Consider the following 23,262-nt stretch of genomic DNA (forward strand, 5'->3'; position numbering starts at 1 on the left):
TATTTTTTATGCTTGAGTTTGACCAAAACCAGTGGCGAATCTTACACAAAATTGAAGGGTAGGCTCAAACCATCAAGTTTCTAAGTCTACCGAGCAAATTCATTGCAGTTTACATGTTAAACACCTCAGTATAATTCTCAAGTTGCATGTTTAGCTGAAATTTGATTTTTGGAGGGTAGGCTTCAACCTATTGAAGCCCCCCCTAGTGGAATCGCCACTGACCAAAACTGTATATGGGAGGAGTTGGAGTGGGTTGGACAGACAAAAAGTAAATAGAAACTTTTGCATGTGCAACTATGAAAAACAAAATCATTTTTGACGTGAATAGATTTCTTTTTTTGAACGTGTTTTGTAAATTCTAATTCCATTTCCAAATTTTGGCTCAGTTTTCCCATTTTTCTGGGACATATGCGAAGTTTCCGCTCTGTTCGTTCCAGGTGATGTGAGGCTTTACAGGATCTTAAAATGCTCACCACAAGCTCGCCGATGTGTGTGTGTGTGTGTGTGTGTGTGTGTGTGTGTGTGTTTGTTTGTGGAAAAGGCCACCTAGCCGCAAGCATGGCACAGTTCCACCATGCGTCAGTGAGAAGATTGGGAGATGTCGTTAAGTTCAAACGGCAGCCAAGCCACTAAACCAACAACACAGTCAGCTCTGAACTTTTTTCCTTCTGTAATTGTTCTTTAGTGGAATTGTTGCTATTAAATATGACGATCTGATGGTGGTGTAGTTCAACAAACTTAGCAATAAATCTATGATGAACCACAAGTATAGGGGATATATCGTAGTCCTTTCGATAAGTAAGAGTGTCGAATCCAACGAGGAGCAGAAGGAAATGACAAGCGGTTTTCAGCAAGGTATTTTCTGCAAGCACTGCAATTATCGGTAACATATAGTTTTGTGATAAGATACTTTGTAACGGGTGTAATAAAGGTGCAGCAAGGTGGCTTAATCCTTTTTATAGCAAAGGATAAGCCTGGACGAACTCTTATATAAAGCAAAGTGCTCCCGAGGACACATGGGAATTATTGTCAAGTTAGTTTTCATCATGCTCATATGATTCGCGTTCGTTACTTTGATAATTTGATATGTGGGTGGACCGGTGCTTGGGCGCTGTCCTTACTTGGACAAGCCTCCCACTTATGATTAACCCCTCTCGCAAGCATCCACAACTACGAAAGAAGAATTAAGATAAATCTAACAATAGCATGAAATGTAGATCCAAATCAGCCCCTTACGAAGCAACACCTAAACTAGGGTTTAAACTTCTGTCACTCTAGCAACCCATCATCTACTTATTACTTCCCAATGCCTTCCCCTAGGCCCAAATCATGGTGAAGTGTCATGTAGTCGACGTTCACATAACACCACTAGAGGAAAGACAACATACATCTCATCAAAATATCGAGCAAATACCAAATTCACATGATTACTTATAACAAGACTTCTCCCATGTCCTCAGGAACAAACGTAACTACTCACAAAGCATGTTTATGTTCAAGATCATAGGGATATTGAATATCATTAAGGATCTGAACATATGATCTTCCACCAAGTAAACCAGCTAGCATCAACTACAAGGAGTAATCAACACTACTAGCAACCTAGAGGTACTAATCTGAGGTTCTGAGGCAAAGATTGAATACAAGAGATGAACTAGGGTTTGAGAGGACATGGTGCCGGTGAAGATGTTGATGGAGATTGACCCTCCCTCGATGAGTGAATCATCGGTGATGACAATGGCTTCGATTTCCCCCTCCCGGAGGGAAGTTTCCCTGACAGAATCGCTCTACCGGAGCTCTAGATTGCTTCTTCCCAGATTCTGCCTCGATATGGCGGCGCTTCGTCCCGAAAGCTTCATTCTTACCTTTTTAGGTCAAAACGCTTCATATAGCAGAAGAGGGGCACCGGACGATGGCCAGGGGCCCGCAAGCCCTGGGGGCGCGCCCTAGGGGGTAGGGCGCCCCCCCAGACTTGGGGCCACCTGGTGGGTCCCCTCTGGTAGTTTCTTCGCCCAATAATTTTTTATATATTCCAAAATAGTTCTCCATAGATTTTCAGGACTTTTGGAGTTGTGCAGAATAGGCATCTCAGATTTGCTCCTTTCCGGTCCAGAATTCCAGCTGCCGGAATTCTCCCTCTTCATATAAATCTTGTAAAATAAGAAAGAAAAGGCATAAGTATTATACCATAAAGTGAAATAACAGCCCATAATGCAATAAATATCAACATAAAAGCATGATGCAAAATTGACTTATCAACTCCCCGAAGCTTAGACATCGCTTGTCCTCAAACGAAAGCCGAGATCGATAATCATGTCCACATGTTTAGAGATAGAGGCGTCGATAAAATAAAATACGGACATGAGGGCACCATGATCATCTTTAGAGAAACAACATATATTGTTATACAATTTCTTATGCTAAAGTGACAATTCGTTCACAAGGTAAGTATGAATAAAAAACTTTATTGAAAACCAACGAACTATGATCTCAGTCATTGAAGCAATTGCAGTTTATCAAAATGTCAGAAAGAGTAAATGTAATAGCTTTTATGTAGCAAGTCCACATATTCAACTACTCCCTCCTTTCCGGTTTATAGGGCTCATCTCAAAATTTCCGTTTTTCCGTTTGATAAGTCACAACTCTACTACTTACCATCACATGTTTTTTTTGACAAATTACTTACCATCACATGTTTAGATTTCAAGGTGCATTAAATTACTACATGCAAGGATCAAGAGAAAACTCATCAATGCATGTAGAAGTTCTTGGTCATCTAGTGGTCATACATGCATGTATTGTAATTAATGCATGGGTAAACATAACTTTTTGAGAAAAACAAGCGTACTAATTAAGTACTTTTGCAAACTACGAAAAATATTCCATCAGTTACCATCTACCTTGATTGGAGAGATTTTGAAGTTGAGCCCTATAAACCGGAAATGAGGGAGTATCTTTTAGTCTTTACAATTGCTAACGCTCACGCGATAATTATGAGATCAAAGCCTCAATCGGACACAAAGAAAGATAGGGGCTTATAACTTCACCATGACTCTTGCATAAAGGTAAGTACTTAAAGAGTAAAAGATAGGCACTTCAGAGGGAAGCAGAGGTTGTCATGCGCTTTTAAGGTTGGATGCACAAAATCTTAATGCAAAAAAACGTCACTTTATATTGCCGCTTGTGATAAAGAACTTTATTATGCAGTCCATCGCTTTTATTTCTTCCATATCACAAGTTCATATAAAGTTTATTTTCCTCGCACTAAAAGATCATACATATTTAAAGATCATTTTTTATTGCTTGCACCGATGACAACTTACTTGAAGGATCTTACTCAATCCATAGGTAGGTATAGTGGACTCTCATGGCAAAACTGGGTTAATGGTGTTTGGATGCACAAGTAGTATCTCTACTTGGTGCAGGATTTTTGGCTAGTATGAGGTGGAAGCAAGCGTCACATGTTAGAGGATCCATGACAATATAACTTCTATTCAGATATAAGGAAACATAACCCATTATGTTGTCTTTCTTGTCCAACATTAACTTTATTAGCATATAATATTTTAATGAGTGCTCACAATCATAAAAGATGTCCAAGATAGTGTATTTATATGTGAAACCTCTATTTCTTTATTACCTCCTATTAATTGCAACAATGACCAAAACCTTAAGTATGTATTTGTACTTTTTTTGTAACAATTAACATAGCGTCTTTACTCTTATATCTATTTTCACTCATTTCCTTGGCGCACTTTTTGAAATCAGTGAACATATTTTCAAAATTCACAAGTTTAATTGTTCAAATAATTTTTAAACATTTCGATTTGGCTGGAAAATTCACAAGCACCCCCTCCCCCTCCCCGACGCTCCCGCAACAGCACCACTCCTGCCATCAACTCCCACACCATGCTCACACGCGCCAAGTGTGGCATCTTCCAGCCTATTAACAAACTTAATATCTCGGCCGAACACTCCATCATCTCTCCCATTCCCAAAACATATCGCTCCGCTCTTCAGGACCCTCTTTGGCGTGCTGCCATGACCGAGGAAGTACGATGCTATCATTCAAAACCGCACTTGGTCTCTGGTTCCTCGTCCGGTTGGAGCTAATGTTGTTTCAGGCAAGTGGATCTTCAAGCACAAGTTTGGTGCTGATGGTGGTCTTGCTTGGTACAAGGCCAGGTGGGTGGTTCGTGGATTCTCTCAGCAGCCCGGTATTGACTACGACGAGACTTTCAGTCCCGTTGTCAAACCGGCTACGATCTGCGTTGTGCTCAGCATTGCCATCTCCCATGACTGGTCGGTTCATCAGTTGGATGTCAAGAACCCCTTCCTCCATGGCGATCTTGATGAGGTGGTTCATTGTGAGCAGCCGCCCGGCTTCATCGACCCTACGCGCCCTCAGCACGTCTGCCCGCTTCACAAGTCCCTCTATGGACTCAAGCAGGCGCCCCGCGCGTGGTACCAGCGGTTCGCTCATCACACTCATCGCCTTGGGTTCGTGGCTTCCCGGAGCGACGTGTCTCTGTTCGTGCTTTGGTGCGGTACCGAGATGGCCTACCTGCTCCTCTACGTTGACGACATCATCCTCACCGCCTCCAGCGCCGGGCTTCTTCAACACATCACCGACCAGCTCCACTGCAAGTTCTACATGACCGATCTCGGGGACTTGTCTTACTTCCTCGGGATCTCGGTTTCCCGCTCTCCTTCAGGGATGCTTCTCTCACAGCGCCAGTACGCCATCGACCTTCTTCAGCGCGCTGGTATGATGGACTGCAACCCGTGTGTGACACCCATCAACATCAGTTGCAAGCTCTCTGCTGATGAGGGTCCACTCGTCACCGATGCTACTGAGTATCGGAGTTTTGTCGGGGCTCTTCAGTACCTGACGCTCACACGTTCCGACATTGCTCATGCCGTCCAGCGAGCGTGCCTCTACATGCACGCCCCTCGGGAGCCCCATCTCAACCTCGTCAAGCGGATCCTGCGCTATGTTCGCGGCACCCTCGAGCTCGGCCTTCAGCTCCACTCCACGCCGGCCGCTCTCTCAAACATAAATGTCCTCCCCTGAGCATTTATACAATTTAATTTGAGCATGAAAAACGAGGGGATACTGGATGCACAACCTCTGTACTATGTCGCGGTGCTGCGAAAATCGGCCTATCAGAGCGATGGTGGAAGAGGTAGTAAAACCAGCCTGACAAAAGAATAAATAAATCCATCAGTCATAACTTATGTGCTAATATACAACACTATACCTTGCCACCAATTGCCATGAGAGCTCAAACAAGTTCAAAGATGGATAGATAAAGGTACCTCCACATCATCAATATGAGAAAAACTTTCTAGATCAGCATCAGCTTTACTCTTTTCACCTAAGGATGACAAATAGCATTCATAAGTTGATCAGGAGCAATCAACTTGACAACATGAACCCAAAAGTGTCCAGGTAGACTGAACTGAAATTACCATTGCTTGCTATAGGTAACAAATAAATTATCAGTGTATTGTCTCTTCTTCTTTTGAGCAATCTGTAATGTGCAAATAAATGGAGTCAGAGTGCATAGGCTGGAGTTTTGCACGTTTGGAAAAAGTGTATGAAAATATGAGAGTGCTAACTTCTTCATACTACCAAATACTTTGTACATAGGCGTTCGAACAAACATATTGAGTGCACCAGCAAAACAAAATACTCCCACAAAATCTTGCAAACATGGCAAGAGGTCGAGTGAAATGAAATAAACAGATTGGATATCTAAGCTATAGCTGCAGGAGTTCAGCACCGGACCCAAACTGTTTGCATCACTCGGATAATAGTTACGTACTATTTTGTATATGCTGAATACAAATAGAAGCACAAAGAGTCAGATATTGGTTGTGATAAAGATACTGTTGGCACAGGCCCGATCAAACGTTGCACGCCGGCTCCTTGACGAGTACTTTCCGTCGACCGAACACGTACGTACGAAACCACGCTTGATGGATTCTTCCTGAGGTAACGTGCACGTACAAAACTGGCTGATGGATATTGAAGCTAGCTAGCTTAGTACGTAGCAACGGCTGGATACTTAATCGATGTAGACTAGCACAACTCGGCGAAACACAAGAGATTTGATGGCTAATAGGTGCGTGTCGCACCTACTACTACTAGTCATATACCTACACGGTGACTTGTTCTGGTCCGAGCCGGACATAGACCACCATCGTGGTTAATTCCAACAATCACCCCCCTAAGCACGATGTCCTCACGTCACAGCTTGGACACCGATCCTTCGTCGCATCTTCACGAACTTCTGCCGTCCCAAAGACCTAGTTAGGATATCTGCAAGCTGATCATCGGTGCAAACGTAGTTGAAGTCAATCTTGCTTTCTTCCACGCACTCCCTTAGGTACCGATACCTTGTATCGATGTCCTTGCATCGACCATGATGCACCGGATTCTTCCACAGAGAGATTGTAGACTTGTCGTCAACGTTGAGCATCACTCGTTCCGCCGACTCCTTACCTGTGAGGTCACCGAGTAGCCTTCCTAGGCACACGCCTTGACACACCGCGGTTGCAGCTGCAATATACTCTGCTTCACGAGATGATAATGCGACTACCTTCTGCTTTTGTGATAGCCAACTTACTATGCTTCCTCCCAAGAAATATGCCACGCCCGATGTACTTTTACGGTCGTCCACATCTCCTGCCATGTCACTATCACTATAGCCAAGTAGCTACCATCTCCTTCTTCTTCTCTCTCAAGTAGACACAACCGAAATTTGTTGTCCCTTTGATGTACCTGAGTATATTTTCCACCGCTGCCCAATGCTCCGCCGTGGGTTCTTTCATGAAGCGACTCACTATGCCAACGGAATAGGCCAAGTCCGGTCTTGTATTCGTGAGATACCTCAACTTTCGGACCACACTTCTATACTCCGTTGCATCAACCGCGGGTGCTTCACCTTTCTTACTTAGTATAAGACGAGGCTTCATCGGAACATGACTTGGATTGCAATCTTTCATGCCACAGCTTTCAAGTACCTTCTTTGCATATGCCTCCTGGCATATTGTGACCCCCTCCGGCTTTTGCTGTACCTCGATCCCAAGGTAGTAACTGAAGAGCCCTAGGTCATCCATCTTGAAAATCTCCTTCATTTGTAGCTTGAAGTTTGCAATCACCTCCTCGTCTGCTCCGGTTATCAACAGATCATCCACATAGATGCCCACTAGTAGACGATCCCTTCCTTCACCTCGCTTGTACATTGCATGCTCCAGTGGGGCTTTCTCAAATCCAAGAGAAATCAATGTACGGTCAAGCTTGATGTTCCATGCCCGAGGAGCTTGTCGTAGCTCACCTTGCATAGCTTCAATACCTTGTGTTCCTCTCCTTCTTTGATGTACCCCGGTGGTTGCTTCACGTATACTTCTTCTTCCAACTCTCCAGTCAAAAACGCGCAGTTCACATCCATGTGATGTAGCCTCCAAGATTCTTGAGCAGCGAGAGCTATAAGTAGTCTCACCGAGTCCATCCTTGTAACTGGAGCGAACACTTCTTCGAATCCACACCTTGCTCTTGCACGTTTGGTTTAGCTACGAGCCTTGCTTTATGCTTCACCAAGTTTCCTTTGGCATCCTTCTTAACTTTGTACACCCACTTGAGCTCTATGGCATTATGTCCATTGGGAAGATTCATGAGTTCCCATACTTTGTTGTCTCGGATCGAACCCAACTCTTCGTCCATAGCACGACGCCAACACTCTTCTATATTGGCGTCTTCAAAATTTTCCGGTTCCTCGATGTGCAAACGTCGTTGCCCTTTACTCTTCATCTTCATCGAATTTATTTGAAACGCTTCCTCTGGAGAGATGTCCAACACGCGTCGTTCGTGTGCTATTGGAGATGACACACTTCCTTCTGAACTTGCCACAGTTCTTTTTCCTGGCGATTTTGCAAGCCTACTACTTGCTGGGTTGCATCCCCGCTGCTCGTCACCTTTTTCTGGAGTGTTTCCATCTTCTAGCACTTCCACTAGGCCTCCACGTAGGCTCTTTGATGGAACTGCTATATGCAGATTATGGTTGCCACCACTGGCCAGATTATTGGAGAGGCCGGCTCCTTCTTCTGGACTGTGCGGAGTAGTACAAGACCGTGCACCGTCTTCCTCACTACGGCTGGCCCTCGTCCGTGATGATCCGAAACAACGCGTGGACTGACCAGAGTGGCAGCCGCATGTGCAGCTTCCCGCCTTGTGTCGCCATCCTCTGACACGACGCTTGCGGGCCTCGCCGTGTCATTGGCCTTGTATGCGCCTTGCTCCGCTGATAGGTTGTGGTCTTCTGGCGCCATAACTACGCCAGGTTCTGGCGCAATCACACAGTCGCGCCATGCGATATGTTCTTCTGGCGACACATCTTCACCGTCTTCTAGCGCGACCGTACCATCACGCATTGTGTCGTGGACTTCTGGCACCACGTCTTCGCCTGTTTCTAGTGCGACCACACTATCACGTTCTGTGTCGTGGTCTTCTGGTGCCAAATCTTCTCCTGCTTCTAGCGCGACCGCACTATCACGCCTTACGTCATGGTATTCTGGCGCCATGACTTCGCCCGGGTTTACTAGCGCGGATGCGCTCACCGGACCCGTGTCCAGCTGACCAAGATCATCTGGACCCCCCTCGTCCACTAGCTCGCACATCATATCCCCATCGTCTCCTTCCTCGGCCATGAGTGCCTGTTGCTTCGGTGCTTCCTCGCAGTTAGCCTTGAAGTGACTGAGGAGGCCACACTTATGACACCTCACTTTTCTGATGTCAAACTTCCTCCTCGGTGGTGCAGGCGCATCCTCGTCGTCCGAGTCGGTGAAGTTCTTTCTCACCGAGCGCTGCTTCCCCTTCCCCTTCTTCTTGCCGTTGCTTGTGGATCCGCCTTGCTTTTCTTTCAACAGGGCGATCCATTGCGCTTTTGTCAGCATCAGGTGCTCACTCGCCTCCGCATCACCGAAACTGAGACGAATTCTCTCGTCATGAGCCTTGAACCTTCCGACGAGATCCTCAACCGTGAGAGTTTTCAGGTCGAGACATTGCTCGATCGACGTGACGATCTGGATGTAGCGTGCCGGCGTGGCACATAAAAATCATTGGACGACCGCAACTTCTTCTAGGGTTGAACCATAGTTGCGTATGCCGTTGACGAGGGTCTTGAGACGGGCGGCAAACTGATCAACCGTCTCACTTTCATCCATCTTCAGGCACTCGTAGCTTCTCATCAGGGACTGAAGGTGTGCTTCCTTGACACGGTCATGACCCTGGTGCAGGATCTTGATGGTCTCCCATGCCTCCTTCGCCGAGTTCTTTCCGACGAGGTGTTGCAGCACATCCTTGGGCATGGCGGATTAGATCGCCGTTAACGCCTGACGATCCTTCCGGTACTTTGCCGCGCCCTTCGCGTATTCGGCGCCGCCGGGGTCGACGGCTTCCCAGTACTCAGCTCCCTCCATCGCGACTTCCATGTTCATCGCCCATAGTGCATAGTCCTCTCGATCCAAACGGGGGAATTGCGACACCCCCACCATCGGCATCGGTGCTCCCGCTGCTGCCGTCACGATCTCCTTGCCTGTGTTCGGCATGATCCTTCGAGTGCTTTCTGAAGATCACGACCGACAAACCAAGCTCTGAATATCAATTATTGGCACAGGCCAGATCAAAGTAATAAAGATCAGCAGGACCGATACGGCCCTGTAGCCATCAAGTCGCGTCTTCGTATTGTTTCGCCTACGTGCGTGTGTTCGTCTACTCGCCAGAAGCTAACCTAGCTAGTACGTGGTAACTAGCATCAAGGAATCCATCCACCTGTGCGTGTGCCTGCTTGCTGTGTACGCGTACGTGCGTATCTCCAGCCAGCTTGTGTGCACGTGTAATCGACGGCCGAAAGCACAGGTCGCCCGAATCGCGTTGTACAAAGTACGTCGGAAAGTATTCGGCGTATGGGACTGTGCCAACAGATACAATTTTTAGATAAACATCATACACTAAATAGATCGATAGTTACCTACATTTGATTTCTCTATATCCTGAAAGACCCATGAGCTCTTTTCTCCTGTCAGAATACACAAGAGGCAAATAACAAGGCGTGGCGTATTATCATTAGGTCAACAACAATAACCAAAGGACTAAAGCACTGTGCTGATCTGAGCAATAAATAGGAAAGAGGATGCATGATATCGCGATCTCACCTGGGAAAAAATCCTTCTCTGCACTGGACATCCTCGACACGGACAGAAAGCTTCAAAATCTTCAGCATGAGATCCAAAGAAAATGACCCACATCTCCATCCCCACCTTGTTCCCATCCTGTGTGGGCTTCAGATCGACGCAGACGACAACGTGAGGCGGGGGTAGCGCGACCATGTGTTGGGGCCTCCCGCGGCAGAGTAGGCGCCGACGACTGCATGGACGTCAACACGTCGTCCGAGTTGTGCTCGTCCTCCTGCGACATCCTCAAGACGAGAGCTCGCGGTGCCGCCCGCCTTCTAGCTCTTGCCGCCGCGGCCGTGGGAACGAGCAGCGCTGCACCTTCCTACCACCGTCACTGCGTGCGAGCTCAAATCCGTAGGCGCAGTGGCGAGCGGAGGCATCGGCCCGAGCCAATCAGAGAGCGTGCTGCTCGGGGAGAGTCACCGCGTTGCTTCACCATGGCGCAGAGATGAGGGGCGGGGCGCGGAGGCGGCGGAGGAGAGGAGGGAGTGGCTGCCGTGAGGGAAGGGAAGAGGTGAGGTTTTCCTTCGTGAGGAAGGCAAATCCTCCTGGAGAACCGGAGGGAGTTATCTTGCCACGACACACAAAGATTATTTTCTCCAATCAAAACAAGGCGCTCCTGCCCAACCCGTTCGCTAGCTCAAGTTTTCTTTTGTCATACTTGTGCCGGACAGCACCATCGTTCGCTCCTTACGCGACGCGTAATGGGTTTGATAAGTCTCCCCGACAGTGGTTTTTCTAGCGGTTGGGGTTTCTATTGGGTACACTCACATCACACAATCTTGACCAGAGATTCGTGCGGTATGTGCCTGGTCAACGAAATGAACTGTGTGTATTTTGATGGGCAGTACACAACCTCAAACGATGTGTACATCTGTACATGTCTGAAATAGTAGCAATACCGTGTGGGACCCATGTTGGAGCCATGTCTCGTCCATATGCCCACTTGCTTTTGTGTCCTGTGAGTCTTGTGATTCAGATTTATCTGTCTAATTGGATGCATGGATTACAAATCCGCCCGCGTACTACGAGTTTTCAACTGGAAGTTCGATACGCTTCCTTGTTATCATGGTAATCTCTCCTCACAACAAACGTAATGAAATTAATGTCGCTCATCTATTGGCAATTTTCCAGCTCCAAATCTGTTCCGCTTTGCTAGCTCACCTTGCGCGGAAAGTGTGCTGCTCCAATATGAGAGCGATTTCCTTTCAAATTTTCTTTGCTGTTGATGTTCCTCTCACATATTACTTAATTATGGTAGGGAAAAAGTTGATGTTACTTTTTTACTGACAATAGTGTGTGCAGCATCGATTTTATCTATAGCATGTGCGATTAACATCCTCGATTTGTGCTAATTACATGCAAGTTTAAAGTGCTGTTATGTGCATCGATGTGTACTATAACACTTGAAAACTGTGAGGCATTCAACCTTGTCTAATTAACTCCATTTTGTCACTGAATGGGCAACCTGAATTTTGGCGTGTTCCATCTCTCTTAAACGTAACAATTTATAGGGCTACGGGTAATGTTGACTAATAATGTGTGCATGCATATTATAATCTGTGGTCTCAGTTATCAGTTATTACATTTTGGTTTCGATTTATTCTAAAATGGTCTGATTGAATTGTGTGTGTCAAAGTGTTACTCTGTAACTAGATTGCGTAGTACGTAGTTCCTTTCCAACTAATCAAGTTGTCTCATCTGTATATTAGTCATGAACAAATCGAGTGACCACTATGGTGGTCATGCGTAAACATACAGAGTGTGAAGATATTTTCAAACGCTTGCTCGACATCTATGGACATGGGTATGGCGAATCAAACAGTTATACACACTAGCGTCCAAAATGTAAACAAGTGCTGGTACAATAGTTAGCAAATGCCTTCTAATAATGTTCGGCAATACGATTGCATCCACTTCGAAAAGCAATAATTAAGTTTTAGCATAAGTTCCCGACTACTATTATGGATCACCCTAACTACATTACGTAGTCTTCTGCAATGAGGGCGTACTGCGCTAGCAGCCTTGCGCTGTTGCTTTTCATTGACAATATATCCCATATATCTTTTTAACTCATTTCTAGAAGTAGAACCTGCATGGCAAAATAACAACTTCTGTCAGTACAAGAGTACGAATATTGCGTATCATGTCAACGTGGTAGACGGTACATGGGTCGTTGTAGCAAAATTACAACCATGCTTACATTGTTAAGTGGAGTTGCTAGTCCTTCCTGTCCATTGTAGTAAAGAGCACACTACATTGCATACAAAGCTGAATTTGTCATGTGAACATCCTTGTTAAAGCAACAGACATTTAAAAAATATGAAAAATGCAGTTTCTATGGTTTCCCCTCTTTAGCATACCTGGTGCATCTAGTGCATATACTGTCCTTGATCTTGATAGGTCATGTTTCTTTTGGCCATTTCCATCACAGATAAAATGTCACTAGTAGAAAACGGGCCTTTAGTCCCGGTTCCGGAGGGCATATAGTCCCGGTTCTGGAACCGGGACAAAACAAACGGGAATAATGCCCAAAACCATTAGTCCCAGTTGGCGTACGAACCGGGACTAAAGGAGCTCCACGTGGCCGCCGTCTGGAGCTCCACACCAACCGGGACTAAAGGGATTTTTTTGAAAAAAAAATGAATTTGTTTTGGATCTTCAAATTTCTGAATTATTTGACAATTTAATCTTTGATCACCCCTCATCACTGCTCAAGTGTGGAGCACTCATTCCACATCGTCTAACTTCCTGGCTGGTTCCAGCCCTCGAGGTATGGAGTCATTGCGGTCAGCCCTCGAGGAACTCCTGCCGAAGGTCCCAACCCTCGAGGAACTCTATGTCCTGGACTGCCCCAACCTGGAGGTAGCCTTCTCAAGAGGAGGTGCTTACCAGAATTTGGTTGAAGCAATTCCATAGAGATTTGTTGGGTGCTTACCGGTGAGCAAACACTCCCACTTGTAGTGGCTCTGCTAGACCACACGAGGAGCCATTTACTTAGTGTGTTGCTTGTCTTTGATTGGGATGTTCGTGTCTGTGTTTATGTGTAATGTTGTGCTCGTGGGATTTTTCTCGAATACGCACGAGTGTGCGTATCATATATTAAAGAAGGAAAGGGGGAGAGCCCTTCACGGTTACATTACATTACATCAAGAATGTACATGCGCCACATGCCGTCCGCCGTTGCACTAAGCTGACTACTCACCCTGTGCCCACTCCGGTGCCGCTATGAAGGCCGCCGCTAAGCCGCCCCTCAAGATGCACGCCTGCTTCCAAACCTTGCTCTCGCTTGTGATTTTGTCCATAAGCCGTGCCAGGCATACCGCCGCTCCATCAAAAACCATAGCGTTCCTGTGCTTCCACAACTCCCATAGGATTAGCAGGCTGATGATGTTGATCGTCTTCGCGTGATGCCCGTGCGCGCTCTGCCTCGTGCACCATGCCTGCGATGTCTCTCCAGCATGCGGCGCACCTCCCGGGTTACCTAGGGCAGAGAAAGACCCGGGTCCAAACCTCCCTTGCTAGCACGCACTCCACAAGTAGATGGCTGATCGTTTCGTCGTGCTGGTCGCCAAAAGGACACGTATCCTGGTGTGGCAGGCCACGGCGTGCCAGCCTGTCAGAAGTCCAACAACGATCCATGATTGCCAACCATGCGAATAACCGACACCGGAGCAGAGTCTTCGAACACCATGTGAACGCTGCCGTGGGCGAGACCTGGCCGAGAACTCGCCGCTGCTCTCCCATGACCATGAGATGGAATCAGCGGCTCCCTCCTGTATCTGCACTGCCGCAATCCTAGGCCAGATGCTCATGTATTCGTTCAATTCGGCCACATCGATGCTAGGCCCGATATCCGTGGCCCAACCCCCTTGTGCAACGTCCTCAAAGACTGTCCTTTCTTTCGTTGTCCGTGATGGGACTGCGATGTATGCCCGCGGTGCCAACTCCTGCATCCGATAGCCGTCAAGCCACCTATCCTCCCAGAATAGGATGTCCCATCCGTCGCCAATGACCGCTCCTGTTGCAGCCTGAAAAAGTTGCGTTGCTTCCTTCGGCACTGAGAATGAGAACTCCCGCCATGGTATGTCCCGATCCACCCGCTGCAGCCATAGCCATTTGGCCTGCAAAGCCACATTCGTCCAGGCCAAGTCTGGTATGCCAAGACCGCCCAACCACTTGGGCGTGCATGTTGGGGAACGTAGCAATAATTCAAAATTTTCTACGCATCACCAAGATCAATCTATGAAGATTCTAGCAACAAGAGAGAGAGAGAGGATGAGCATCTTCATACCTTTGAAGATCGCTAAGCGGAAGCGTCACTAGAACCCGGATGAGGGAGTCGTACTCGCGGCGATTCAAATCGCGGAAGTTCCGATCTAATGCCAAAGTGAAACTTGACAGAGTACTATACAATGATGACTGGATGGCTGTTCACCCAAACTGCATTCTTGCTGCCCTGTGGACTGACATTTCAGACCACTGTCCCCTGCTACTCTCCACTAATGCCACCTTCACACCCCCAAGACATTTCAGATTTGATAACTACTGGACTGGGTTCGAGGGCTTTCAACAGGCGGTGAATGATTGCTGGGCAAAGCCAACCGGATGCTCCGATCCATACCATGTGTTGCATTGCAAGCTCACCAACACTGCTAGGGCTCTGAAGAAGTGGAGTTCCTCCCACCTTGGCGATCTTAAGCTCAGAGCAGCCATCTCTAGTGAGCTCAATGGAAAGTTGGATTCGGCTATGGACGGAAGAGATCTCACTGTTAGAGATAATCACGATTAGGCATCTGAGTCCGGCACGGACTCGTAGCCCAGGCCGAGTCGGCTGTGTATAGGTAGATAGGTAGTGTTATATATACCTGTACGTGGTTCCCCCTGTAAGGATCAGATCGAAAAGTAATAAAAATCAGCAGGACCGATACGGCCCTGTAGCCATCAAGTCGCCGCGTGTGTTTCGTGTGTGTTCCCGGCAACTAGTACTTCGTACGTGATTGTTGTCTAGCCAGCCAGAGCAATCGAACTACTTGTGAGTTCTACACTAGCGTGTCGTCCGGAAAGAAATCAGCCGTAGCTAGTTCGTCGTCCGTTGTTCCGCCGGAAAGTAAACAGCGGATCGCTGCGTCGACGTCGGGACCAAGGCCAACAATTGGTATCTAGAGCTTTGGTATTGACGTGATTCTCGGAAAGCAATCGAAGGATCATGTCGACCACGGGCAAGGAGATTGTGACGGCGGCAACGGGAGCACCGATGCCGATGGTGGGGGGATCACAATTCCCCCGTCTGGATCGAGAGGACTACGCACTATGGGCGATGAACATGGAGGTCGCGATGGAGGGAGCTGAGTTCTGGGAAGCCGTTGACCCGGGCGGCGCCGAGTACGCAAAGGGCGCGGCGAAGTACCGGAAGGATCGTCAGGCGTTAACAGCGATCTACTCCGCCATGCCGAAGGATGTGCTGCAACACCTCGTCGGAAAGAACTCGGCGAAGGAGGCATGGGAGACCATCAAGATCCTGCACCAGGGTCATGACCGTGTCAAGGAAGCACACCTTCAGTCCTTGATGAGAAGCTACGAGTGCCTGAAGATGGATGAAAGTGAGACGGTTGATCAGTTTGCCGCCCGTCTCAAGACCCTCGTCAACGGCATACGCAGCTATGGTTCAACCCTAGAAGAAGTTGCGATCGTCCGACGATTTTTGCGCGCCGCGCCTGCACGCTACATCCAGATCGTCACGTCGATCGAACAATGTCTCGACCTAAAGACTCTCACGGTCGAGGATCTCGTCGGAAGGTTCAAGGCCCACGACGAGAGAATTCGTCTCAGCTTCGGCGATTCGAAGGAGAGTGAGCATCTCATGCTTACAATGGCTCAATGGATGGCCCTGATGAAAGAAAAGCAAGGTGGATCCTCGAGCGGCACTAAAGCAAAGGAGAAGCAACGCCCGGCGAGAAAGGACTTCGCTGGACAGGAAGAAAAGGCTGGAAAACCAAGGAGAAAATTTGACATAAAGAAAGTAAATTGTCACAATTGTGGAATCCTCGGTCACTTCAAGTCTGATTGCAAGAATCCACCGAAGGAAAGAGCTCTCATGGCCAAGGGAGGCGATGATAGCGACATGATGCTCATGGTCGAAGTATGCGAGCTTATGGACAAGGTGGGTCCAGCTCCAAAGGCGCCGGCTACCGAGGTTGTCACGCTCAACGAAGAGAAGGTTTATCTTCATGACAAGCAGAGGACGAACACGGCGGGACACGTGTGGTACCTCGACACGGGAGCAAGCAACCACATGACCGGCGACAAGGACCAGTTTTCTGAGCTAAATCTCTCGGTGGGAGGCACGGTTCGGTTCGGTGACGGGCGAACCGTTGGCATCACAGGGCGAGGCACTGTCCTGTTTGAGCTAAAGAACGGCGGTCACAAGGTACTCACAGATGTGTACTATATTCCCAAACTAAGGAGCAACATCATAAGTCTCGGCCAGCTTGAGGAGCGTGGTTGCAAGATTGTGCTCGAAGATGGCTATTTATGGGGGTATGACCGTCAAAGGATGTTGATCATGAAAGTGCAGAGGTCGCCGAACAGACTCTACATCCTCAACTTGGATCGTGTGGATCCAGTATGTCTCTTGTCAAGCATGGAAGACTCGGCATGGAAGTGGCACGCGCGCTACGGTCATCTAAATTTTCAAGCTCTTCGGCAACTTGGACAAAAGGAGATGGTACGTGGTCTACCGTGCATCGATCATGTTGAGCAAGTGTGCGACGGTTGCCTTGTTGGGAAACAAAGGCGGGCCTCGTTCCCTAGAGAGGGAAACTTTAGAGCAAGTAAAGCTCTTGAGTTGGTCCATGGAGATTTGTGCGGCCCTATTACTCCGGCTACCCTAGCTGGGAACAAATACTTCTTGCTCATCGTCGACGACTTCAGCAGATACATGTGGATTGTGTTGTTAAAGACGAAAGATCAAGCTTTGGAAGCCTTCAGGAAAGTAAAGATGGTGGCCGAAGTCGAGTCTGAAGCCAAGCTGAAGGCCCTCCGTACCGATCGGGGGGGTGAGTTCAAGTCTCGTGAATTCACGGAATTTTGCGAAGCACATGGGATCAAGCGGTATCTTACGGCGCCATATTCACCACAGCAAAACGGTGTTGTGAAACGGAGGAATCAAACCGTGGTGGCGATGGCACGAAGCATGATGAAGAGCAAAGGGATGCCGGGCAAGTTTTGGGGTGAGGCGGTCAACACGGCCGTTTATTTGCTGAATCGGGCTCCAACCAAGAGTGTGGTTGGGATGACGCCGTATGAAGCATGGTACGGGCACAAGCCCGCGGTTGATCATCTTCGCACTTTTGGGTGCGTCGCGCATGTGAAGACGGTGGCCGGGCATACTAGCAAGTTGGCGGACCGGAGTACTCCAATGGTGTTGGTTGGCTATGAAGCGGGCACGATGGCATATCGTGCATGCAACCCCTCTAACAATAAGGTGGTTGTAACGCGTGACGTGGTCTTTGAAGAAGCAAGGTCATGGAATTGGAACTTCACCGAGCCGGTATACCCGATCTCTGATGAAATCTTTCACGTTTTTTACAACGATTCTGAGCGTGCAGATAATATTGATCAACCGGACACTTCGGCGGCACGGAGCGATGCTCGAGACGACGACGTGCGGTGAGACGCGTCAGGGAGTTCACCTGTATCTGGTGGCGTCCCAGGAAGAGACGCTGCGAGCGGCGCTACAGGCAGCAGCAGCAGTGGAGAGAGAGCCACGTATCCTGCACCCGGCAGCCCAGCCAGGTGCGCTGGAGGCAGCAGCGGCCCAGCACCAGGCTCTCCACCAGGGAGTTCTTCCCACGAGCCAGAAAGCCCAGCCGCTACCCAATCTCCACAAGGCCACGTGACAGGAGGTCCAGAAGTGCATGCACGTGAAGCAACTTCAGATTTCGTGGCTGGTTCTTCTGGTGAGTAAATTGCACAGAAGTACCACAATTGGGGCATTGGAAATAGATTGATACCAAGATTGGTAATTTTTACGTGTCAGTACCAACTTTGGGGCGAGGCGTTGCAAAAGAGGCTAAAAGTGATGTTTATACATATTGACAGGGAAACTGACCGGTTGGGCCCGCCCGTCAGGCGCCACGCTGGCCAGTGCGCGCGTCGCCTGCGCTGGCTGCGCGCTGACTCGGACGAGGCCGGCTCGGCCCGTTGGTGCGACCGAGCCCGTTGGTGCGACCGACCCCGACCCCGCTCTGCCCTGCCCTTTTCCTCGCACCTCGCCGGCGGCTGCCTCCCCGCCCGCCTCGCCGCCGCCGCACCACGCCGCCGTAGCCATCGATCGAACAGCTCAGGCGCTGTCACCTCCCTCCTCTCCCCCGCAGCTGCTTTGCCCTCCTCTCCCCCGCGGCCGCTGTGCCCTCCTCTCCCCCGCGGCCGCTGTGCCCTCCTCTCCCCTGCGACCGCTGTGCCCTCCTCTCCCCCGCGGCTGATGTGCCCTAGGCGACGATGGCCTCGGCGACTCCGGCAGGCGGCGATGGCCTGGGCGATGCGAGCGGCGGCGACCTCCCCCGCTTCGATGGCAGTGGCGGCTACTCCAGCTCGGAGTACAGTAGCGCGGAGGAAGATTTTGCGGAGCCGGCGTTGTCGATGGAGCAGAGGCTGCGGATGGCGCGACTTTGGGTGGACAACCCTAGCACCACCCATCACTGGACTCATGGCTTCGGTGGTTTTCTGTAAGTGCTCCACTGTTCCATTCTTGCTCCATTCTTGCTCACTGAAATTGGGGATTAGGGTTAGAGTGTACTGCCTGCATGTTTAGCACTCTAATTGCTAGGCCTAACTAGAGTAGAGTGGTATATGTTAACGGCTGTTTATATGTTCATTCCTAAATACACTCCTCAACAGTAATGCAGTTGCTAGGCCTAACTAGTGCCTAACTAGAGCAGAGTGCAGTTGCTAGGCCTAACTAGAGCAGAGTGGTATATGTTAACTGCTGTTTATATGTTAATTGCTAGGCCTAACTAGTGCAGTAAGCTCTGTTTAACTTGTGTATATGTTAACCTAAACAAAACTCTGTTTATATGTTAACTTGTTTATATGTTAACTGAAACAAATCTTTGTTTATATGTTAGACAGTATGTTAAGTAAAATTGTTTATTAACCAATTTTGTCTGTTATTTCATTTTGCAGTTTGTATGATGACATTTGGATGTTAGGTTCTTTTTTGATGCTTCAGAAATGTTAGAGCTGAAGCTCTGCAGTTCAGATGTAACATACCTGAATATGATTGCAGTGATGGAAACCCAAGGTTTTAGTGAATATGATCTGCTGTTTCACATTGAGAATCCAGATTTAGGGGAGAAAGGATTGGAGATGGTAGAGAGTAATGCTGAGTTGCAACTAGTAAAGAGGCAGGTTGAGGAGTGTAAGGTTTTAAATTTGCTAGTGAGGGCATGTCCACCTCCTTGCAGCAAGTTTCAGAGGCAAGAATTATCCACTGTTGTGTTATATGATCTCAGTGAGCCACCCATCTATGCTGTTGATGAAGAAGGAGTTGCCTTTGAAAGTCAGAGTAGCAGCTGCAGTTTAGTAGCTCATGGTACTGGTGTTTGCACACAAGAGAGCAAGAATGTAAAAGGAAAACTGAAAGCTATTTTGGAAATAGAAGAAGAAGAGGGATATGATGGCAGTGGTGGTTCTGATTGTGAAGGTGAAGATGACAGTGATGTAAACCCTTTTTATATGGGTGATGCTGATGACATAGAGATGGATGAGGGAAAGAAACAGAGAGAGTATGATGAAGTAGAAGAGGAAGAAACAGATGATGAAGAATCTGAGGAGGAAGAAATGGTGCATTACTCTGGTGACACCGAGGTTGAGGAACCTTTTGAAATGGATGAAGATGACAAGGTTGTTTCACAGGATGAAGAAACTGTAATTGTACATGAAGAGAAGAAGAAGAAGAAACAGAAGCTTCTAGTTAGGAAAGGGCCTACAACAAGGACACATTCAAGTGTAGTTCAAGAGGAGGAACCTGATTTCCAACCTTCATCTGATGAAGAACAGAAAGGATTGTTGAAGGAGGCTGATGATGATGGTTATGAGCCATTGGCATTTGTGCTGCCAAAGAAAAGGAAGAGCAGGGCAAAGCAGAGGCCTCCTAGAAAATGGTACAATGAGAAAATGGAGGCACCACATGAGCAATTATGTCTACAGATGTGTTTCAAGGATCAACATCAATTCAGAGAGGCTTTGTTGAACTTACACATCACTCAAGGCAGAAACTTCAAATATCATAGGAACTCAGATCAAAGAATAATTGTAGAATGCAACCAAAAACATTGCAACTTCTTTATGGTGGCAGCAGTTATAAAAGGTGAAACTACTTTTGTAATTAAGAAGATGAGAATTAAGCACACTTGCCCTATTAGTACAGAGACAACAAGGGTAAGTGCCAAGTGGCTTGCACAGAAGTATGAGTCACTGTACAGAGACAACTGGCATTCAGACTTTGATTGATGCCTGCATGGAGAAGTATGGTGTGGATGTGCCCAAGTCAATGGCATATAGGGCAAAGAACCTAGCTATTGATGCTGTGCTAGGAGACCACAAGAAGCAATACCCTAGGTTGAAAGACTATGCTCAGACAGTGATGGATACAAACCCTGGGAGTAGAGTAGTAGTCACTACTGTAACTCCAACACCCACTGAAAAAATCCCCCATCCAGGTCCAAGATTCCATGCTATGTTCTATTGCATCAATGGAGCAAGGGAGGGGTTTCTCAAGGGGTGCAGACCATTCATTGGTTAGTTTGTTCACCTTGTGCATTAGTTACATATTGTTTCATCTAGAAATGCATTTGAATGTTTTTAATACTGAATTTGCTTGCTCAGGTGTTGATGGGTGCTTCATTAAGTTAACTACTGGTGCTCAACTACTTGCTGCCACTGGTAGAGACGGCAACAACAATATATACCCACTAGCATTTGGTATTGTTGGGCAAGAGGACACACCTAACTGGTGTTGGTTTCTACACCAACTTAAAATCTGCCTAGGAGGAGAAGTGGGAAGGTTTGGTCCATATACAATAATGTCAGATAGACAAAAGGTATGTGCTTGCATCTTATGTCATTGTTCCTATATGGTTGTTTTTTGCTAGATAGTAGCTTAGCTAGTTTAATTGTGTGTCCCAGGGCCTACTAAATGCAGTGAATGCTGTCTTTCCTAAGTGCAACCAAAGGTTCTGCCTTAGGCATATCTATGCAAACTTCCAAAATGCTGGGTTTAGGGGGGAAGATCTGAAAAAGTGTATGGATAATGCTGCCTATGCATATAGTGAACACAAATTTAACATTGCAATGAATGACCTTAGAGCTGAGTGTGAGCAAGCTTGGGAGTGGCTTTGTCAAATACCCAAGAAAACATGGGCAAGGCATGCATTTGACACAAACTGCAAGACTGACCTTGTAGTTAACAATTTATCTGAGGTGTTCAACAAGTATGTCCTAGATGTTAGGAAGAAACCAATTAGGACAATGTGTGATGGAATAAAGGATAAGCAGATGGTGAGGTGGCATAGGAATAGGGAGAGTGGAAAGAAAGCTAGATGGGACATAACACCCCATTATAGTGAGAAGCTAGAGGTTGAGAAGGAGAGGGCCAAATATTGCAAACCAATTCAAGCTGGTGTGGACTTGTGGCAAGTTACAAGTGGGCAGCAAACCCATGCTGTTAACTTGCAAATGCACACATGTGGGTGCAGAAAATGGGACCTAAGTGGCATCCCATGTAACCATGCCATCTCAGCAATAAACAAGGCCAAAAGAAAACCAGAGGATTATGTCAGCAAGTTCTTCAAGAAAGAAATTTATCTGGCAGCTTATGAACCAATGATCTATCCAGTTCCTGGTGAGCATGACTGGACAAGGACACCTGGTCCAGACATTGACCCACCTGCATTTAAAGTGAAGAGAGGAAGAAAGAAAGAGAAGAGGATCAAGGGGAAATTTGAAGTCCCAAAGCCTAAGGAGACATCAAGAATGGGGACTATAACATGTGGCAATTGTGGACTGCAAGGACATAGGTACACAAGATGCAACAAGCAGTTGAAGCCTGAGCTGGCTTTGAGGAAGAACAAACATGTGGTAATCCTCTAATAAGTAGTAACAGGTTTTCCTTCTTGTACATTCTATTTTTTTAAGTACTAACTCATTTTCCTTCTTTGTTTATGCAAGCCTCTTGCAAGGAATTCCAATGCTGCTGCTGCTGCTACTACACAAGCATCAACAACTTCTCATCCAACTCCTACAACAACACCAACAGCTGGAACAGGAGCTGGGAGTGGAGCTGGGAGAGGAGCTGGGAGAGGGGCTGCAGCTGCAGCTGCTGGGACTGGTGCTGCTAGAGGTGCTGGTAGAGGTGCTGGTAGAGGTGCTGCACCAGGTGCTGGGAGAGGTGCTGGGAGAGGGAGAGGTGCATTCTCTGCCCCAAGGCAATCTGGTCCCTCCACATCTACTGCTCCCTCTACATCTACTGCTACTCCAGCTTCTGGTGGTAGAAACAAAGGATGGAGAGCCTACTTCTATGCAAGTGGTAACCACTAAATGGCACATGTGCCATGTAATGTTCAAAACTAGATACTTCATGTGTGTTCTTGCATCCTATGGTACAATGTGATCTTGCTGGTGCTCTCAGTGTACTTTGCTGGTGCTCTTATTGTACTTTGCTGGTGTACTTTAAGAATCAATGCCATATATGGCTTTTGTTCATGTGGATGGATGGATTTATTTATTAGTTAATGCCATTTCTGGAGCTGGCTTTTGTTCATGTGGATGGATGTGATCTTGCTATTTATTAGTTAATCAATGCCTGGAATGGACTATGTTCATGTGGATGGTTCTTTTTATATCTTTTTATGATTGATATGTTCATGACAATGGTGCATACTATTGGATAGAGTAACTCTGTTGCTGGATATATTGCTGGATATATTGTTGTATACATTGTTGGATATGTTGTTAAGGTCT

General features: G+C 47.4%; 1 pseudogene; it reads left to right on the forward strand.

Annotated features, from left to right (window-relative positions):
- Window positions 1–18,741: 18,741 nt before the first annotated feature.
- On the forward strand, window positions 18,742–22,839 carry LOC123166445 (uncharacterized; annotated as a pseudogene).
- Window positions 22,840–23,262: the final 423 nt, after the last annotated feature.

Source organism: Triticum aestivum, chromosome 7D (assembly GCF_018294505.1).
Source record: "Triticum aestivum cultivar Chinese Spring chromosome 7D, IWGSC CS RefSeq v2.1, whole genome shotgun sequence".
Lineage (NCBI taxonomy): Eukaryota > Viridiplantae > Streptophyta > Magnoliopsida > Poales > Poaceae > Triticum > Triticum aestivum.